Here is an 18,590-nt window from a genome sequence, read left to right on the forward strand (position 1 = left end):
GTTTTTTGGAAAAGTGAATTTTTTTTTTTTTTTGTCTGGAAGTGTTTGGTAATTTACTAATTTCAGAATTTCTATAGTGGGCCAACACTCTTTTTTTTCTATGCTTTGCCTACGCCATTGAGACACTAAAAGTTGTAATGCAATTATATATCTCAAGAACATGTACTTAGAAAATTCCAAAACACATTTTCTAAGGAACTTTTGATATGACATGTACATTTTGTTTAATAAGCTGCTGCACTAAAATTGTTTTTAAAAATACAAGCAACCAAAGAATAGAGAATAAGTGTATGCACAAATTTTTAAGTGATTCTGCACTTTCCAAAAGTTAACATGCACATGACTACTAAAGAGAAAGGAGTTCCCATAAAAGATAGCATAAAGAAGTTCCCTTTTTGCAATTGTATCTTCTATCAAAAAAAAAAAAAAAAAGCCTTTAGTCCAAATAGATAAAGAAGTTGCTTTTTTTGCAATTAATTCCACAATCCAGTCAACTTCCATGCATGAAAATGTATAAATAGGAAGGAAAGAAAGAAATAGAAAGAATAGTTTCAAGAGAATTTTTGAGGCGAAACGGTGGAAAGAAGAAAGGGACAGAAGAAGATGACTCATAAAAACGGAACAAAGCCTCTACAATTGTCACTAGCAGAATAAATATAGACACTAAAATAGTGAATATAAATACTAACACAATAACACGCAAAAATATAAATATTTTTTCTTACTTTTGAAATTTGTACCCAAAAATTGTATTAGTGTCTATGTTTATTCTATGACATTCTATGCTATACAGGACAATTGTCACTCACGACTAGGGGTGCAAACGAGTTGAATTTTGATCTAATCAAACAGAGCCTTTAGTTAATTTTATGAAACTCAAACTAGAGGTCGACGAGCTCAAAATGTTAAGTTTGAACTCGAGCTCGACTCAAAAAATAATAATAATTATTATTATTATTTTTATTTTTAAAAATAAAAAATAATTATTTTATTTTTAAAAATAAATAAAATAATAATAAATATTAGGAATATATATAATTTTATTTTTAAAATAATAAATAAAAAATATATAATCGAGCTTGCGAGCCAACGAGTTTAATGTTTTTGAACTCGAGTTCGATTTGACTGAACTCGAGCTCGACATTGACTGATCGCGAGCGGTTCGATTCGTTTGCAACCTACTCACGACGACGATAAAGGATTATAATCCAATAAAACCCATCAGAATTAAGCACTCATTTATTTCAAAACCAGAATGTGTAATTTAATCACTAGGTTGCATATGATTCTGGTACCAGTCGCTCATATGCCATACAGTGAAATTGTCACTGACAACCAGAATTTTCGACTTTTATGAATCAAGTGCTGCTACTTCAATTATTGGATGAGAAAAGTGACGAGGATGATAATGAATAATAGCTAAAAAGAAAGAAAATGGGGGGGGGGGGGTGGGAGAATCAGATGAATATTGTGCTGGAAATGAAAGGCTAGGGGAGAGTGACGGGTGAGTAATTGATGAATGATTAGTTTATTGAAGACAATGACATATTTGGATTATTATTAGCGTACTATTACTACAACTATTTGTTTTTGCTTTTTTCAAATGGAGATTGCCGCACCCCGCGAGCAGGGAATCGCGAACAAATTTCGGAAATGATTGTGGGGAGTGGGAGCCACGTTGATTGATCAAAAACATTTGATTTGAGCCCGGAAAGTCAGCCTGATTTTCTGTACCTTGTTGGATTGGGGAATATCGGTCATTCACAATTAATAAAAGAAGGGTTATTATCAATTTATTCCCTTAACTATTATTAATTTACTTTATAACGTTATCTTTTAGTCACTTCACTCCTATTCCTATAAGTAATTCAACTCAACATGTTAAAAATTTTAGACAAAAATACCCCTTTATTCTATAGCTTTACAACATTGTTATTATCACTTGATCCCTTGAATTTATAGTGATACAATCACTTTAATTCCTAACATTATTTTCTAGACATTTTATCTCATCATTAATCTAACCAGTATGGTCAAAAAATTTTAAATATTTTACCCCTTTTTTAAATATATAATTAAAAATAAAAAAATTGGATGGTTATTCTTCCTTTTTTCACTTCAAGAGATGCAAAAACATAAAAATAAAAGGATTTTCTCAAATTTCTTTTTTTCACGCTTATTAATGCTAGAAAAAGAAAACGAGATAGAAAAGAAGGAGATAGAAAATTAGATTTTACAAAGAAAATAAAAAAGAGTATAACATTATCGTATTACTTTAAGGTTGTCAGAATTAAGATTAGAATTTGGTGATATATCGAAAAGTGAATTAATTTTAAAATAATAAAAGTATTTAATTCTTTCTTATTTGTATTTAAAAAAGAAAAAAGAATTGAGCTCTTTCTCTCTCTCTCTCTCTCTCTCTCTCCTCCTTTTTCTATTTTTTTCAATATTAATAAAATTGCCAAAAAGAAAGAGATTAACACTTTGACTTTTTTTCTTGATACTAAAAAGGAGAAATGCTACTCTAAATTATTTATTGTTTTATTGTACAAAGAGGAGGGTACTTTTTTTTTAAAGTTTTTTAACTTACTAAGTTGGTTTAATGGTGGGATAAATTGTCTAAAAAATAATTCTTTGGGGTAAATTGATAATGAGGGTATAGTTTATAGGGATAAAGTGATAATAATTTTAAGAGCTAAACACATCTTTTCACTTTAATTAACAAACGCCGTTAAATTTGACCGTTAGTTTTGGGAGTAAAGTGACTAAATGGTAACGTTAAAGGGAAGATTAATAGTGACACTGAACTTTAAGGGAGTAAAGTGATAAAAACTCATAAAAGAATTAATTTTCTATACACTGATAGTTTCTACACTCTCATTATTGAATGTATGACACATAATTCGAATTTGGATTTGAAACCCAAATTTTACATATGTGTCGTGCATTCAAGTATCCAACCATAATAGTGCATCTACCATCAGTGTATATAAAATTTACTTTTAATATAAATCTTGAGAATATTTTTTACAAAACAAAAAAATAAAAGTCTTGAGAACAAAAAAGGTCCAGTATGCAGCAATAACAAAAATAAATAAATAAATTGGACTGATTTTCTATACACCAATTGTGTATATATTATCACTATTGGATTCATGATAACTAATCTGAATTTCAATGTGAATTCAAATACTGTATATATGTCATGCATTCAAACATGATACATACATTATCAGTATATATAAAGATTAACTCCAATAAATATAGATACATGAAGCCTTCTCCTATGGGATATATTATGAATGTCGTGTTACTTTATTTTGTTTTGTTTCACTATTAATCTTTCTTACACTATCAATATATACATTGATGGATTTGGATGTATGTCACATCATCTCATTTTGAATTTGAACATCAAATTTTATTTACATTTCATGCATCCAAAATTGCTAGTGCATATACTATCAGTACATAAAAAATTAGGATAATTTCAGAAACCTCTCCCGAGGTTTTTGACAATTGTGGCTACCTCCCCTAAGGTTTGAAAAATTACACGTATCTCCCTTGATGCTATGAAAAGATGATGATAGCGTTCACAAACTTTACAAATTTTAAATGAAAATGAGCTTAAAAGAGAAAAATAGAAATTCTTTTTTGGTAACACTTCTTTATTCTAGAGCTCTAACGTCATCTAATCGAGAATATTATACTTCATTCCTAATTTTCTGACTAGATTTATTAATCAATTTACAAAAGTTCGACCAACCTAATAAGAGGACATTTGTTAAAATAAGTATCTTCAAAAGTTACTTAACCAAAAAATATGTCCAAATTACTAAAAAAGAATCCTTTCAAAACATGGTCTAAATTTTCCTGCAATAAACTAACTTGAAATTTTCACCTAATGGATAATGGTGATAGTTGATTTTTAGCATTTAATTTGTTTTACATATGAAAAAGGGGATGGTGTTGGATATTTATTGGATTTTTTTGGCTTACACCAGTAATTATTACTAAGACATACTTTCTAGGGGAGATTTCCGTAATTTTTCAAGCATCAGAGAGGTGATTGCAATTGTCACAAACCTCAGGAAAGGTTTCTGAAATGATTCCTAAAGATTTACCCTTTATTTTAATTCCAAATTGAAAATTCAATTTTCATATCAAAACTATGTAGTTTTAAATTCTGTATGCACACACATTTATGAGCAAGGGTGCCACGAGAATTGTTATTTGGGAAAGGAGACTTATATGGAGGGGCCAATTAATATTTTTATTAGAATTTAGGGGGAAAGGGAAAATTTTAATTGGGTGTAAGTGAAAGTTTAATTTTTTTAAGCACGCAGATAGGATCTCTAAAACCTGGAAGGGCAGGCTCCCCATGATTTATTTATGCATGTTTTTAGAGGTGTGCATGGACCAATTAACCCAAGATTTAACTGTTGTTAGTTAAATAAATATACTTCAAAATTTTTCAAAAATAAAGAGAAAGAAAGATGAGTATGTAATTTTCATCTTAAGGTCATTCAAATTAACACCCTACACTAACAGGAAAAAAAAATTAACACCCTACATTAAACACAAATGTTTCTTACTTAAATAGTGAATGTCACCCATCTAAAGAAGCTCAGTTATTATTTAAGCATCTTAGATGAGTTGGTGAGGTCATTTACCTATTTTTTGAAAGAAATTTTATGGTTTGTATATTTTATTTTGATTTTTTGATTTTTTTTCCAATAGGGAAGAGTTGGACCTATGAAACGGGAATGCTGGGAAGGGCATAAGAACTCTAATTTATAGAATCTCAATTTTAACCACTAAATGAAAGCCTCCTTGATGGTTTCTCAATGTTTGAAAGTCTCATAGATCTTTAATCTCTTTTCACTTAAATACTAATAGAGCAATAGCACTCACAATAGGATTAATGCTTTGTATCTTTCCATATATAAAGCTTAAGGCGTAAGTTTGGTGTTCAATTTTTTTTTTGTTAATCTTTTATTTTTCTAGTTTTACATTCGCAAAAGTAGAGATTTACTAAGATAATACTAAAATTTCAATGATTTCCAATAACTTTCACTGTTTTTACTTCCAATAACTTCTTTTTTTTTGTTTGCAAAAAGAAATTTCATAATATCTTTTTTTTTTTGGCAACAAAAAATAGTACTTCTAAACTTCCATTGGTTTTAATAAAATAACTTAAGTGTTTTTCTTAATTTGCACATCTATACGGTATGCTTTTACCTCCAATATGACAAAATGTATTTCATACAAGTTTGATGCATTCATCCATTTAGCAGTATGTTTTTTTCATACAAATAGTACATTTATATACATTCCTTTCTTTTTCGTATTTTGATATATAGAAGATTAGATGATTGTTTAATAGTACCAAAGTTTGATTCTATTACATTATTGACTATTTTGTGGACCTATATGGAAAAGTAACAAATATATTAATCAAAAATATATTCTATTTTGGATAATTTCTTAAAATATTGACCAAAAAAAATAAAAAATTGGTACAATATTGCTGAAACCAAAGTTAGATGATTGTTTAATATATTCTATTTTGGATAATTTCTTAAAATATTGACCAAAAAAAATCAAAAATTGGAACAATATTGCTGAAAAACCGAGCATATTCTATTTATACACGTAACCTATGTTTTCAGAACCGGACCGGATATCGACTCGGTCGAGATCAGGGGTCAGGGGTCAATGGGTTCGACCGGGGGTCGATAGGGGTCGAACCGGATGACGTCATAAATAAAAATTATTTAAAAATTAAATTATTGTATATAAAATATCCAATAACATATTGATATTAATAAAGGTATATTCATATATATTTGATGTTTCAAATATATTTAACAAGAAAATACAAAGAAATTAGAACAATCAAATAACAATTTATATTATTTAATAAACATTAACAAGTTTAGAATTAAAATTATGGATTTAATTGAAAAATAACATCAAATTTTAGGACAATATTTATAAAGTATGAAATATTTGAGGTATATTAATAAGTTTTCACAATTTAGGGGGCCAAAACATAATATTAAAAAAGTTTGAACTTTTTTTACAAAAACTCCTGTTGGACCGGTTTTTCCGGTTTTGTACCGGTCAAACCCGGTCAAACCCGGTTTTTGACCGGAGTTGACCGGGTCTTGAATCTCCCGGTTCTGATGACCAACTCGGACCGGATACTTGACCGGTTCCCGGTTCAACCGGTCGGACCGGCCGGTCCGGTCCGAGTTTGAAAACACAGCACGTAACCCCTGAACACTCTCTCTTGGCCAGACTCTTGAGGATCGCATAAACTAGGCCAGTTTATCTCGATTCATATCGCCAATAGCCTCTTGGTCATCACCAAGACTTTAAAGTTTTGATGATATAGGTGGGAGGTCAACCCTTGCCTCCCATCTTGTCACTTAATCGTGGTTGTCACTTTCAAGTGATTTCCTCCGATAAGGTTTTCTATCGGTTAGACTCCCTCCCCGCTAGACCAGACTAGAATAGGTCATACAAATATATCGTTACGAAACAAAGATTCACATCAAATAGGCTCGCGGCGTCTATGAGTAACGACGAGCAGCAATTTCTAAGTAAGTAACCTCTAGGCCACTATAGTTAAGTATTGAAATTATGTCATTAATTTATAACTTATATGTTAAGGTAGCATTCAAATTATTAAGTATTGAAATTATGTCATTAATTTATAAATTTTATGTTAAGATAGCATTTAAATTACGCTATTAATTTACATGTACTCTATTTTGTTTTGTTATGTAGTCATATTATTTTCAATAAGTAATTAAATTGTATAATATGTTATATTAAATTAATGTAATCCTAACATGTGATCTGATTTGTTTAATAGTAATTAAAGTTAAATTAATCATATGGTAACATATAATTTTTTAGTTCAAGCTTTTAAAAGTAAATGAATGTAATATTAACCTTTTTATGGGTACTTTCTAGAAATAGGTTGAATTAAATATAGCTTGTGATTTAATTTATACTGTCCAATATAAAATTAAGGGAAAATCGTTCAAAACGTCCCCCACATTTTGTAAAATGACTTTTTTCGTCCCTTACTTTTAAAAGTGTACTTTTACGTCCCTTACAAATTTATGTTGGTCAAATTTGGTCCCTATCTAGGTTTCCGACGAGTTTTTGGCTGGAATTCATCACATGACTTGCATGTGATCATTTTTTAGGGGCTAAATTATCAAATCAAAATTTACATAATCCATCTATAGTCCCTTACATTTCACAAAATGAATCGTTTCGTCCCTTACATTTCACAAAATAAATTTTTTCGTCCCTCAGATTTCTCAAAATGAATTTTTTTATCTCTCATTGACCACGTGTACGTATAGTTTTTATTTTTTTTAAATTCATGAATATATCTATTTGATTTTATCTAAACAGTACAAATAATATATAATATATCTCTATTTGATTTCACCTAAACATATCAATATGTACATGGGTTTAAATCAAATAATTTTGTTTTAAACCTATATATATATATATATATATATATATATATATATATATATATATAAATGTGATTTCACCATGTGAATCTATTCAATATTTGTAATCTTTTCTATTTTAGTAATAATTCATTTATTGAGTTGTTTAATAAGAGTATCTAATTAATCGGTGTTAATTCGAATTCTATAGTCATGCTAACAAATTACAATTTAAATATGAAATTTTTACTCGCTACCTTTAAGTCCAACAATTGAATTTCTCACCTTATGATTATTTTAAAATTTGAAAGTGTCAATTACTTATTTCTTTTTGTGATACTTTTCCTTTGTTTATTTTTTCTGTCTAAATTTAATTCGATATAAATACTTGATAATGTTTAGAATTAAATGTCTTCTTTGTTTTCAATTTTCGAGTAAAAGGAATGAACATGAGTGAAAAACTAACAATTTTGTTAAACCCCTATATATATATATATCTATTTTAATTTCACATAAACAGTATGTTTAAGCGAAAATTAAATAGAGATATATTACATGCTATTTGTATTATCCATGTGAGATCAAATAGATATATAAATTAGTTTAAAAAAAAGTTATTCATACACATGAACAATGATAAATGAAAAAATTTATTTTGTAAAATATGAGGGATGAAAAAATTCATTTTTGTGAAATGTGAGGGACGAAACAATTCATTTTGTGAAATGTGAGAGACTATGGATTGAATTATGTAAATTTTGATTTGACAATTTTGTCCTTAAAAAATGATCACGTGCAAGACACGTGGTGGATTCCGACAAAAAACTAGTCGGAAACCTAGATAGGGACCAAATTTAATCAATTTGAATTTGTAAGAGATGTAAAAGTACATTTTTAAAAGTAAGGGATGAAAAAAGTTATTTTGTAAAATGTGAGGGACTTTTTGAACGATTTTCCCTAAAATTAATCTAGGATTAGCTTGTTATACGTTTCAAAATTTATGATATTAAATTAGTAAATATATGCCATGCCATGTGTTTAATTTGTTATACCTTTTTAAGTTATAATTAATGTAATTCTTTTTATTTGTAATGTGATGCACTCATGTGATTAGTTAGTGCATAAGTTATTTGGCAAAAATATAGGCAATCATTTTAATTATTATGACTAATTAAGTACATTAATGGATGGGTTTTTTTTGTATTATATGCAATTTAATTGGATGGTATTTATTACATTAGGTGGAAAGTATCAAGCTAAAATTTCTTGGTGATTCAATTATATCGAAGACAACATAATCATCATGGTTATCACATAATTTGTCACACTATATATCCTCTTATTCATTTATTGACTTCGTAACACCAATTCTTTTTTACTTGTAATAGCTATGGGCATGGGGAGAGTTTCCTACTATTTGACTAGGAATAATGGCTCCTCTAGAGCCCAATGACTACCCTAGAGGAGGGGGATGGGCGACCTAACGTAAACGTATGCATGAAAACGCTCCTCAACATTAATGCCTTTCCTATTATTGAGATCAGCTATCAAAACTGCGAATGGATCAAGCATTATTTCAGTTTCATCCGCCCGAATGTTGACAACTTTAAATTATGCAATTCATCTATGCATGGCTAACTCGTTTGTTGTTAACATAGTTCATCTGGGAGCCACACACCGAGTACGTAATATCATCTCTACCATATATAGTATTCCAAGCGAGGCCAGCATATATGCAGGGTTAGGGTCCCGCTGATATTCTGGCTCATTGTTGAGTTCCATCTGCCTGATCAAATCATGCGTCAGTTAAAGCTACAGCAGCCTATTTCATAGGATGCTGGCACGGATACAGGGGGTCTGCATCAACTTGGCCTAGCTGGTTATCCTGGACAAGATTGGGGTGAGTTTCATGCGGATGGGTAGATTGCTGGAATGATCGCATTAGAGTTGTAGTTCTTGAAGATCCTATAGATACATTCAAGCTTTTCGACTTGTATCTGAGCTGGTATCATAATCGTAACGTTATATACATTACACCTCTGATTCCTCGTGATCCGCCCTGTAACAGGTACCAAGGGGATGTAGTCCAGTTTCAATATTTGGTTCGTTTTCCTGTTAACTTTTGCATTAGTTTCACTGCTATCATAATTGTTATTATTATTACGGGAATTAATTTTATATACACTGTCAGTATTTATACTATTACCGTTAGATATATATCACGCTCCTGACTAAGCACCCAATGCCCCTCATAGGCGTAGACGTCACAAGCAGGGCACATACCCACGTGATGATGACGGAGGCACACCGGTTTAGTAGGACACTTAGGCTTACCTCAAATGGATTAGACACAGCTAGCACACAGAGTATGCCATGACCCAACCCAACCTATGGGTACACTTTATATCTATATATATAATCTATTCTAACAACTTAATATAAGGGAAGGAGGAGCCTAACTGACGGAAAACCTTGTCGAAAGAAATCACTTGAAAGTGACGGCCACAATTAAGTGGCAAATATATATGGTAGGAGGTTAAGGGTTCAACCCTTGACCTCCTGCCAAGTCTTGGTAGTTATTATTATCAATAGGGCTGTCAACGGGTCGGGGTCCGGACCGAAATTAATAAATCTGGACTTGAACCCGTCATACTATACCAATTTCAGATCCGGCCCGAATATCCGACGGGTCTTCTACTTTTTTTCTCGGAATCGGATTAGGGTTGGACCTATCCAAAAAAAGAGCCTGTCAAAAGCCTGTTTTTGCAACACCACCTGTCTTTGGTGTGTTTGACTATTTGGATAATAGTCAGATAAGTAAATTTGAGATATTATATTAATAAATATATATATTTTAAATTATTAATCAATTTATATCCGAATTCGGGTCAGATACGGATCAGAATACCACATTCAGTATCCAACCCATTTTTTGTTTGATAAAACGGATCTGGATCCGATCCGGGTCCAAACACGGACCGTTGACAGGCCTAGTTACCTGGACTCGGACCATTGACCGGCCTAGTTACCAATAGCCCAAGAGGCTGTTGGGTTATAGGTACATTATATATGTCAAGTCCCATTTCAGCATTTGCGTACACTGTCACTTCCTCCTCTTCCGGTGTAACTTATGCCAGTTTTTCCTCAGGAGATGATAACCTACACTCCATATTTGGCAGTGGTTCGCAGAGTGGGTCACCTGCACTAGATTGTCCAAACTACTCTATTCCCAATTATCCTCCATCTGTTCCCATTCTACAATTGCCTTTATCTACTTGGGGCCAATACTATACAGCAGTGAGACTGCAATATCGACTGATGAAGATGATATGCCAAACAATGATGCAAGCGACGATGATTCGGCTCCAGTCTAGATTCCTGGAGTGTCGGAAAGGTTTGAGGGGCAACAGCTTCAACTACCATGCCTTTCATGCCAACAAAGGAAGACTAAGAGATTTGCTATTCCATAACACCTCACGATAAGGGCAAAGGACATAGACATTGATAATTACTTCATTAGATACTTAATTTAGTAAATTAGGTTGTTATCTTTATGGCATATCTAATTTAATAAGCTATATACTCATTTTTTACTACCACTTTTTTTATTTAGTATAATTACATCTACAATGCTTACAACAAAAATTTATTTTACAATTAAACTACTATTTTATTTCTTATACACAACTCTAATTTAAATAAGATACTCATCATATTTACTTAAATTTGATAATTAAAGTTGTAGAACTAAAACAATTTAAAATTAAGTTATAAAACAAATAACAAAATTAGTTGCATAATTTAAACTACACATTTTCCATAACTTTAGATAGTTAAATTTGTTAAATAATTAATTGCAATAGGTCTTCAAAAATATAAAATAAAAGTAACAAAAAATAAATATATTCAGCTGCAAGACACGACAAATGAAAAAAAAATTAAAAGAGCCTGCTATGCATAGGACACTTTTTTTTTTATATTAGTAACGATACATTTGTATAACCTACTCTATCCTAATCTAGGGGGGAGGAGGAGTCTAAGGAGACTGTGATAGGAGCTAGTGGATATACAGATCTAACTAAATCAAGGGAGTGTTATGACATAACCCTTAGATTTGTTTCACTGCAGGTGAGATTTCACCTAGAGCCTAAGGAGGGACTTAAGTCTCTCCCTGGTAGCCACTGAACCATTGGCCCAATGGTTGTGCTAGGGACACGGCAGGCTGTATTTATTGGTTGGTCCCTACCAATTTGCATATAAAGCCCGTAGTTTGTCTGACACAAGGCGGCCCCCTTTTTTTAAAAGAAAATTTAAAACTAATAAATTAGCTGCATAGATAAAGAAATGCTCGGCTTTTCAGCAATATTTTTCAGACTTTTTTGGCAATATTTCAAGAAATTTGTCGCACAATTACATAAGATTTGAAAACATGTTATATGTGTGTGTGGGCGCATATTATATCCTTATACTATATAAGATTGAGTTTTGGTTAGATTTCAACCGCATAGGTGGGGGCCTTTTGGGAATGTGAAATATTGTTCATTAGCTTAAAAGTTTTAGGTGCAACTTAACGAGCATGTATTTGGATATGTTTACTGAAATCACCCCGTTTTAATACATTTAAAGCCCTCATTGATGAGCCATTTGGGTATTGATGGAATGTGTTCTGAGTGTGCAATCATTTTTGTATTCTGTACAACTCGTATATGCTTGTATATTGGTGTAATTACCGGAATATTCCTTAACTACTAATAATCCCCCATTTAATACATTTTCGGTTGTCATTTATGAGCCATCTGGGTATTGATGGAATGTATAATGAGTGTGCAACCATTTTTGCACTTTGTACAACCCATATGTGCTTGTGTGTTGGTGTAATTACCAGAATACCCCTTAGCACCCAAATATTCCTCTAAACGGACAAGTAACTGTTGCTTCTCTGTGGGAGGGGGCGCCGTTGAAATTGGCCGCTGTCTGAAACATTTCACTGGTAACCGAGCTGTTATTGAGTGTTAATGGTTATGGCTGTTATGAGTGTTAATGGTTGCCGAACTGTTACCCCATTTATGAGTCACAATCGTAGGTCCGTTTACCTCCGTTCACCTTCAGCATCCCGCCGAGACCCTTTACAGTTACCTGCCGCATCGTTTCCTCTTCCAGGTTTCAATTGCTTAGGCTCGACTTCTGTTAGCTAGATGCGTTAATGCTGACTCCCAAATTACCTACCCTTTGGCCGCGTTTTACGCCCCAAATGCCTTATTTGCTTGTTAGGGCTGCTAATGATTGGATAGGGGAGGCTCGAGAGTTCAAATGGGGCTTACTCATTTCTTATGCTCTCCAATCCTACTGTAATTATATTGATCACCCTATTTTTCCCTTATTAATTACACCCCAATTTAATTTCCGAACCGCCCAGATGGTTGATTATCAGGTTCCCTCTGTTTGCATTCCGGAATTGTGTTACTTCTTCGTGGCTCCATAGTAAGCAACTCATAATGCTCTTCAGCCGCAGCTACACCTGGTAATTCAGCCTGAGGTTAGATTCCACAACCCCCTCCCTCAAATTTTCCAGTTCTTCCCTTAATTTTGTCTGTGTGTTCTTACAACCTGCATTAGTGACTTTTATTCCGTTGCCTAACTGCTGCCCTCTGTAATTTGACTGGGTTGGTTATGATCTTATAGGTTTGGAGCAACAGCAAGAACGAGCTCTCGGTGGGGCTTCTGGAATAAGGTTAGCTTTCTGCGTAGCTCTACCTTTTAGTATTATCAATGACTTGAATTTGATACCGTTCTATTGTTGATCTGCCTTGCTGGTGTGAAAAAGGTAGCTTTCTTGCTTCAATGATTATATCGTTTATTGTTGATTTGGGTGTGCGGTGTTGACTTTACTTATTGCTAAATATGTTCTTCATATTTTATACTGTATGAGAGCCAATTTGTTATGTTGTAGCTAGATAATGACAGGAGGCTAGAATCTCTTGAAAGCTGAGCAATGTAGTATTGTTGGGGCCGGTAGAAAGCATTCTGTTCTAAAAACTGAATGTTGTACCCAGCACATATTCAACATTCCAATCAAGTCAAAATGATGGGATCTAAATATGCTTTAAAAATTGAATTCTTAGCTTAATTCGAACCATGTTTCCTGATCTGGCAGTGGTCTTAAGAGCATATTAGTTTCCTTTTTCTTAATAGCTTGTCTTTTGGGCAAAGTGTCATGGCTCGTGATTTGTGAAGATAGCACAAAGCTACTCTTCCAGAAGCCCGGAAAGGAAGAAATGAATGAAAGGTTGGAACTGACCTGAATACGTGCCCTTAAAAGCGGAGCATCAGGTTCTTATCTACATCAAATCATTTCGCGTCCTCTCCCAATCTTAATGAAGAATTGAAGCCTTCAAATTGGCCTCAAGGTTGCCTTTTCTTGGCCTCTGCATAAATAATATGAACCTTTTTACCAGGTTTATACAATTAAGTCAGCAACCAATATGAACTTTTGTGAACAAATTCAGACAGTCCTTTACGAGCTCCGATCATCATTCAACATTCACACTGCAAAGATCAGAGATTTATTAGGTCTCATCTAGGTTTCGGCCCTTTAACTCAAGCTCCACAATATTAGAGCCTATGCTTTCTGGAAACTTTATAGAAGAAAGCAGACTTAATAAGTAGACAGGTAGATAGGAATTTAGACAATGAGGTGCCTGTATAGTTTGAGATTATACATAGGTCAGGGGATATAGAAGTTTCAGTTTATAACAGCCACTGGTCTAGCTTCTTCAACGGCCACGGGTCTGATTTCACCACCTATTTCCCTGTCATCCATGGATGCGCTGAAGTAACAGATCAGAGGATCAAAATTCCAGTTAATTTATACCGAAAGTTAATAATATATAGAATTTTTAGACCATAAATTAATCCTTTCATTTTGGAGATATCAAGACAAGGAGTAGGAATTGACACAGTAATTTAAGTTGATCTGACAGGTCTGTTAAGTTCATTTTTGGAACTCAGAAATCCACTCTCTGAATGTTTACACTCATACTAACACTCCATAATGTTATACGTCTCTCTTTTCCTCTGCTAAAAAGGACAACAAATTATACATAGATTTTTGTAGAAAAATAGTAACTGTTATTAATAGAAAAGGTCAGGGTCAAGATCCTTATTCAAGGAACAGAAGAGATGATCACCATTGTGTGTATAGACTACAGCATCAACCTTTCATCTGCCCTTCCCTCCTCCCCCCCTTCCATCCATCCCACAATTAAGAAACAAAACTAGGATACAGTGTTGCCTCAGTGTGATACGTTTCCTTCTGATATACTATTCCTTCAGGCACCTAACCCTTCATTCAACCACAGAGCCAAAGTATCGAATGCAATGACCAAATAATTTCCAGTTCCGCTCATTCTAAACCAAGTCATCACAATTGGTGACCGGAAAAAAATTCAGCTGCAATAGCATCATATGCTGCCTCATTCAACCTCTAATTTCTGAGTTGCGCCAATTCGTAATTAAGCCAAACTGTGTATTGTAGTGTAAAGGAAACACGATAGAGCACAAGAGAACTGACCATCCGGACATAAACTTTTTAAAATCCCAGCTGCGAATGACTTTGCTAAATCCCTGTGACACCAGGAAAATGAAAATGAGAGGTATCGTAAGACATGAGCAGCTGAATCAGGCTTAAAAAAGCCTTGTTTCTTACATATAACCCTGCTCTTTTCTCAACAACACATAATATAAGAAAAGTCTTTTTTTTTGTTTTTTTTTTTACTTTAGTTTCTCCTTATTCTAAATTCATTGTCTTATTCTCTTTGAATTAATTTTGTAACCACAAGTGATACATTTGTCTAGAAAGCACCAAAACTGGAAGCAAAAAGAATTAAAATGTATCCCGAAGTAATTGGGACCAAAGCTGGAATTAGAACTAGAGGCTCTAAAACCATAACTGTAATTGTTCTTAAAGGTTTGATTCTAATTCCACCTTTCAAAGAAAATGAAAGCCAGCATTTCTAAAATCATGACCACCCCTATTCCTTCCTTTTCTCCTTGCAATATGCAATGGTCCAGCCCAATCTTTACCAGTTTGGCCATTTACTTGAAAATTTCAAGATGCAATGAGGGAATCTAAAAAAGGGGGAATCTAAAAAGGATTTTGAAGTAAATCCTTTTTCTGAATACACAATTTCTCGTCAGTTTGGATGACTAACTTTGCCAAAGATTTATTTCTTTTTGGAAGAGAGATCGCAAACCCTTCAACTTACTTCAATTGCAACAATTTAATGTGAATTTTAAATAAAATGGAATGTTTCAGACAATGAATCACAAATTAAGAATTTGAATTTGACTACTTTCAAATCCTTCCATAAAGATGCATCATTTCGAAAGTCTAAGCTTATTCTTTTTGACAACCAATATTAAGCTCAAAAAATTTCAAGCTTCTTCTATGGATTGAAACCCAAAAAGGGAAAAACAAAAACTTTTTATGTAATAAAAAAAGGAAAATTGAGTTTTGTTGGCTTATAGTGACAAGAATGCAAAATTTTTTTTTTTGGGGTTACAAATAGGAAGGCTATTTCAAACCAAATATATTTCATCTATTCTACCCGTTAAAGCTATACCATTCAAGGGCTCATTACGTCCCAATTCTTTATTTTTTCCACTTCCAGTTCTCTCTTAGAATAGTTGTGTTATAGTTTTGGAAAGTGGACCACAATGATCCTTTTGTTTTGCCCAAAACCAATTTGATCGATTTTACCTCGAAAACGATACAATTTGGCTCCTTCATAATTTCAACAAAACTTATAAATAGCACTTTACAATTTTTCACCATTTATGACAAACAATACTTCCCTTATAATCTTTTTTTTTAGTTGACTGTCGACTATCAAGTAGACTCTTGAGGTGCTAAAACTTTCATATTTTTGTGCATTATAACACCGTTTATAAATTTAATTCTATTGTGGAAACTCACTATTTGACAAAAGAAAAAAACAAGTATATATGATGCTTAGGCACTATTTTGAAAGGAAATCATGCTTCTTATATTGTATACAGTAATTTAGTCATAGTTCATTTATTTAGTGCTGCACTTAAATTTAAATTTTTTCATGCATCATGGTTAAAATATTGGAATTTTCTTTTACAATAAAAGAAAATAATATTAGGATGCTTGTAAATGCCTCTAAAGCCTATTTTAATATTCATAAGTAGACAGGTAGATAGGAATTTAGACAACGAGGTGCCTGTACAGTTTGAGATTATACATGGGTCAGGGGATATAGAAGTTTCAGTTTATAAGAGCCACTGGTCTAGCCCATCACAGTGAAGAAGCCAGCGATGCAGCACCTGCACAACAAAAGGACGGAACCGCCAAGAAACAACGCAACTGAGTACTTAAGGCTGCCTATTAGGGACACCATAACTATAATAAAGGCTGAAATCTAATAGGCTTGCTATTAGGGCCACCATCACAGTTTCGTTTAATGGCTGTCTACTACTATTACTATCACTAAATAAGGGACTCCATGGAACCAGAACTACAGCAATTACTCTCTTTCTTCACTCCAATCTTTCCTTTATGGACTATTATTGCTGTTCAGATTCGCCTACTTTATGGACTATTTTTGGTTTGCAATAGTAACTGTTTTTTATTATTTGATGGCTATTTCTTCTCACAATATACTATTGTTCATTCCACACAACAACCTCCTTCCCCACAAGCACCAAACACCCGCGCGATGCGTGGGCATTCCCCCCTAGTATATATATAAAAAGGAGTTGTTGTATGACTCTTGGGTGATTTTCATCTAACATTTGTAGGGGCATTTTGGTAATGGTAAAAATATAACAGTATTGATTAAGCAAAATGCACAAGTTTCTGTTGCCTAATTTTGCATGGTTTATCTACTGTACTCTTTGGTGGCTAATGGTTTGGCTACTTTGCCATTGATTTAGCAAAGTGGGTAGAAAAGCGAAATTAACTCCCCTCAAGTATGTTTAGCTGAATTGATTATGCAAATTAAATGCATTTAAGATAATATTGGTGCAGTAAGGCTAAAAATGAATGCTTGAATTGTAACGGCAGAAAGTTTCGTCTTCTTCATCATTCAAGCTCAAGAACCATTAATTCAACTCTTGCAACAAATGGCACTTATTTGAATTAGTAATTGTAGCACATTGATGAGGCCATTAAAGTGTGAGAGGTAAAGAATCATTTGGAATAAATGTTACAAGAGTAACACAGGACCTCCAATTTTCTTCAACATTTGCTCATCAATTTGTAACGTAGGTTACAATAATGGCTATTGTTAAGGTACAAAATTGTGGATTAAGAAGGTTTGCATATTACCAAAGTTGGGTTTGTAGAGGTATGCTCAATTTTGCTCTTGCTTTCTGGTCTATGAGTTGCATAGCTTCCATTCTACAAAATCCTGAATAAGCCTTTGTGCTTGCTATTGCAAGTGGACGAAGTATGGAGAGATTTTGCTCTTAGATTGCACTTTACTACTGAAGGTACAAGGTAACTTTACATTCCCACTTGATGCATGTCATTTATTGATTAAATATGATTACAATTATACTTGATCCATTTGAATCATGTGCTTAAATGAACAAGTGTGTGAATGATTATTCCACTTTGAAAATTATCTTGTAGTTGATGCAATTTATTGGTTCAATAGTTAAGTGACTGAGTTGTTGTGTGTGGATAGAAATTGCCATTCGAATAGATAAATAGCTATATTTACATGCTTTGTTATTTTTGTATTGAATTTCATAGACCTGATAATTGTTTGATACAAGTTAGTGTTTGTAATGAGGAAAATTAATTTCCTCTCTAATTATTTGTAGATGCATGTATTGATCGAGATAATGGTTCTTAGTTGTAGTAGTCAAACAAACAAATGCTATGTATAAATTTTCTATGTTTAAGTTTAGGGCTTGTGGGTTGAAATTTATGATGGATCAAACAAACAATATTGAAAAACTTAATGCTAAAAAGTAATTTGGGAATCAAAAGGCAAGAAAAAGATATGTATTGTTATCAGTAGAAGAAAAAGATAAAGTACGATTGGAACAACAGAAAATACGCATAAAGCATTAAAA

The 18,590-nt window shown here is 32.8% G+C and overlaps 1 long non-coding RNA gene across 1 annotated transcript; it reads left to right on the top strand.

The window, feature by feature from the left end:
• Positions 1-12,426: 12,426 nt before the first annotated feature.
• On the top strand, positions 12,427-18,421 carry LOC140010150 (uncharacterized). Its single transcript, XR_011817414.1, has 2 exons — positions 12,427-13,020; positions 13,167-18,421. It is a non-coding gene; the product is annotated as an uncharacterized lncRNA (long non-coding RNA).
• Positions 18,422-18,590: the final 169 nt, after the last annotated feature.

This window comes from Coffea arabica, chromosome 7c (assembly GCF_036785885.1).
Source record: "Coffea arabica cultivar ET-39 chromosome 7c, Coffea Arabica ET-39 HiFi, whole genome shotgun sequence".
Classification (NCBI taxonomy): Eukaryota; Viridiplantae; Streptophyta; class Magnoliopsida; order Gentianales; family Rubiaceae; genus Coffea; species Coffea arabica.